Here is a 4,627-nt window from a genome sequence, read left to right as displayed (position 1 = left end):
ATACACTTTTAGAGGATGTTAGTCTCTACCAAAGACTTGTTGGGAAGCTAATGTATGTGACTATCACTAGGCTTCAAATCAGTTATGCAGTTCAAACCTTGAGTCAGTTTATGCAAAGACCTAAGAAGTCACACTAGGAGGCTACTATCAAAATTGTAAGATACCTGAAGTGTTCACCAGGACAAGGAGTATGCTTAAGGCTGAACCTAGTAATACTCTAACATGTTGGTGTGACTCAGATTGGGTTGCTTGCCCAAACACCAGAAGATCTGTAATAGGATATGTTATCAAATTTGGAAGCTCCTTGATCTCCTGGAAGTCTAAGAAACAACACACTGTGTCCAGGAGTTCAGCTGAAGCAGAGTATAGAAGCATGGCCTCAGGTGTTGCAGAGGTTACTTGGCTACATGGATTGTTTCAAGAATTGGGAGTTCAAATCCTTCAACCTGTAGCTGTGATGAGTGATAGCAAAGTTGCTATGCAAATAGTTGCTAATACCATTTTTTTACGAGAGAACAAAACATATCGAGATTGACTGCCACTTTATTCGAGACAAGATTAAAGGGGGAATGGTATAGACATTCTATGTGCCTACCAGGGATCAACTAGCTGATCTGTTGACTAAGGGCTCAGGACAGCAACAACACTTGCATTTGTTAGGCAAGCTGGGTGTGCTCAACATATTGCACCCTCCAGCTTGAGGGGGAGTATTATTAGTGCAGATGGATTGTATTTGTACATGTGGCTTATTTAATAGATAGATAATTAGTTAGTTAGTTAGGTAGTTATTAGCTATTAATGAGCTGTCATTAGTTGAAGTAGTTAGCCTGTATATACATATGTCTACTGTAGCTGAAGCAATGGAACAGTTTCATTTTTCAAATCCCTTTCTCTCTTCTCTTCTCCGGCTTCTCTCTAAGTGCTCCCATGGATGAACACTATTTTCATCCATAATTTAACAAGTCATATATATAATACTAAAAATCTGAAAACTGAGAAACTATTCTTAAGGAAATAACTTTTCAAAATTTTAAAAGAGCTTATCATAGTATGGCCCTTCATACATGAAGACTAACAACACACGTACGGACAGTGTCAGCCTATCTCCCTGATGAACCATAGAACTTGCAAGTGCGAGATAACAGTCCTAACCTTCTCCTAGCAACACTCACACTTGGTAGGTTGGCCACTTCTCTCGAGCTGAATAAATACGCGTTAACACCTATAATTGTGGGGTAGCTAGTCCTGACGTCCATAACACTCACGCCGGGGAAGGTTGCTTACTTCTCCAATTTTGAATTGATCAAATTATCTAATTCTGAGCTGAGTTTGAGCAAAACACATAAAAAAATTAATTACTTTTTCAACAATTTGAATTAATAGAATAAGCATATAAACCTGATTACTTTCTGAAATACATTCTGAATAATGGACTACTATACCAAATTCATAACATTTACATATTTACTGGTACTCATAACATATAAACTTAGTCTCTATAACTCACAAATTCAACAAGTACCTAAGATGTATTTTATTGGTCATGTTCTCAACTCAAAAGAGTATGCCTCAACTTAGCTCGAGCTACAAGCTTAACTTAAATTTTGTCATCATTCACAAGTTCGCAATCAACATTAAGCCATTCACCTTAGCTAATTTAGTCGTCCATTAGGTTCCAACTACCTTTACCCGTCCCAATCTAATCTTTTAACGAGTTTAAGTTATCATTATTCATTAAAAACACCCAAATCGTTAATAATCAATACCCAATCATTATCTCATCATCCTCTTCATTCTTCTATCAAGCTCCATTAATGGAGAAATCTAGGATTTACATACATCACCTTCATTCTCTTGGACTTGTTAATCGCATAACATCTCACTTTTCTGATTTTGGGCGCATGTTTTGCTTTACTCGCGGGCATGGATTATCTAATAAGTCAATCTTCAGTAAAAATGCTTATGTAGGAATTTCCAAATAACAAATGGTTTGAAGCATTGAAAAGTAAATTTTAAATGCTTTAATTTGGTATCTTATTTCATGGCTAAACTCGTTGTACATTGAGAGCTGTGATCCGTGGCGTATGCAGATAAGCGCTGTCACATTTTTTTATAAGTAAAAAAGGTGAACAAATAAATTAATTACTATAGTAACATCATATTAAAACATACACAATTTATAATAGTACTACAGTAATGACTCGACCGGTCGTTTTGCTTTCTAGAATCCCATTCCCCTAAATGAGACTTCCCGTACGTGCTTTTACTGTTTCATGACTTACGGGATGGTTAGTTCGGGTTTTGGAAGAGTCCGGGTTGAAATCGGAACACTTAGTTCCTTAAGGTTGGCTAAAAAGGCTAAGTTTGACTTCGATCAACATTTTGAGTAAACGGCCTTGGAATCAGAATTTGACGGTTCCAACAGGTTCGCATGATGATTTCTTACTAGGGCGTATGTTCGGATTGGATTTTGGATGATCGGGAAGCGTTTTGGCGCCTAATAGTGAAAATTGGTTCTTTTAAGGTTTTTGAAGTTCTTTAAATTTGGTTTGGAGTAGGTTTTGGTGATTGCTGATACCCAATTTTTCTCTCATACCTCTCAAATACACATATATACCTTCAAGATAGTGCATGAGCATCACCAAGTATTTTTCCATAATTTTTAAAGGCTTTTAATCAATTTATTCCTGTATTTTTATATAAATAATTATTAATTGCATCACAAATAATGTTATAATGATTTATTATTTAATTTTTTCACCATTTATATCCATATTAAGCTTCAAATATTTTATATATACTTATTTTGCATCCTTAGGCTAAAATTGCATATTTTGCAATAATAGCCATATATATGCATAATTATATTATTTACACAAAAAATGACTTTTTATATTTTTATAATGTTAAGTAATTATTTTAAATCATTTTCATGCACAAGTAATATTTTTGTTATTTGTTAGTTATTTTTTATAAATTATTTACTGATTTAACTAGGTATTTAAAATCTAGCCCTTTTTCTTAAATAATTTAGGACCTATACACTAACCCATTACCCCAACCCAACAGCCTAATACCCAATACCCAAATACCAATTAGCCCAGACCCATACCCATTTAAAAACCCGACCCAATTCCCTTTTTAAAATCCCAGCCGTTGATCTCTGAAGATCAACGGCTCACAACACCCGAACCCCTTTTAATTATATCCTACCGGTCTAACCCTAACCCCATTTCACCCACTGCGCTGCCCTCAAACTCTCTCATCCCCCCCTTCTCTTCTGAAACCCTAGCGACTCACTCCCATATCCCCTCTGATTCTAACCCAAAAATGGAATCAACCTGCGATTCCTTACCTTATTTGGTCCTATTTCCTTACAGGCTACCCGTTCTTTGGTGTTACATAATAGCTTGCCTAAAATGGCAAGCAAATGTGGAGAGATCCGAACCAAATATAATTTAAAATCTCTAACCTGCTGATTATTTCCGTTTGTGTTCACTCTAACCTCTGTAAATACGAATATTTTCATATATCTTGTAGATTCTTGCTTAATCCTAAGGTTAGGGTTTTCAGATCTCTCTGATTCTAACCCAAAACTGGTTTTAACCTTATTTTTTTTATGTTATTCCGTATAAATCTGTTTATTTTTTATTAAATCTTTTAGTTACCCAATTTAGGGTTTCAAATCTTCTTTAATCGAACCAGATCTGGTTCGATTCTATGAATAACCCATGTCTATGTTCATTTTACTAAAATACTTAATTCTTTACCATTGTTTTTATCGATTTTATGGCTTACCTAAAATTAGGGTTTCAAACCTGTTGATACCCAATTTTCCCTATATATTTTTAAATATGCAAAATACTTTCAAAATAGCATACATATGCATATGTAAGCATGCCCAAGGTTTTTATTATTTTTCCCATAATTTTAAGGTTTTAAATTGATTTATTTTCTCCCTTTTTATCCATAAAATCCCCAATAATTATTTCTAAAATTATTGTTTTGATAATTCATCTATTGGGTTTCTATATTTATGCCAAAATATGGCTAAGGTGATTTTCATATATTTTTGCAATTACATTTAGTACTTTTAGAGTTAAATTGCACATAATTGCAATATTAGCCTTTTTAAAATTTAATTATGTTTTATACGCATAAAATTGGATCCTGTATTTTTAAATTGCTAATTATGTATTCTAAACATTTTAGCATTTTTAAATTATTTTTAGAAATTACCTACTATTTTTTACAAATCAAAAAAGGGAAAACTGGCTATTTAAATAATAGCCACATTTGTATTTCAATTATAACCAAATACACCCCTGGCCCAATTGAAACCCCGACCCAATTAACCCAACCCACTTTTATAACCCGCCCAGCTTGGAACCAATCTTGGCCGTTGATCTCAAGAGATCACCGGTCCAAAACAAACCTTCCTTTTTTATCTAACCTAACCCCGAAACCCTAAGTAATTTTCACCAAACAGCCGCCCTCAAAACCCCTTTCCTCTCCAATTCTCTCTGAGACCTAGACCAAACCCTAGCCGCCGCCGCCCAAACCAGCCCTAATCCCTTCGATCCTCGCTCGATCCATGGATTCCCATGGCTGTTTGAGACGTATACTT

The sequence above is a fragment of the Nicotiana attenuata genome, unplaced genomic scaffold (assembly GCF_001879085.1).
Source record: "Nicotiana attenuata strain UT unplaced genomic scaffold, NIATTr2, whole genome shotgun sequence".
In the NCBI taxonomy this organism is placed as follows: Eukaryota; Viridiplantae; Streptophyta; class Magnoliopsida; order Solanales; family Solanaceae; genus Nicotiana; species Nicotiana attenuata.
Note: the sequence above shows the minus strand (reverse complement) of the source record.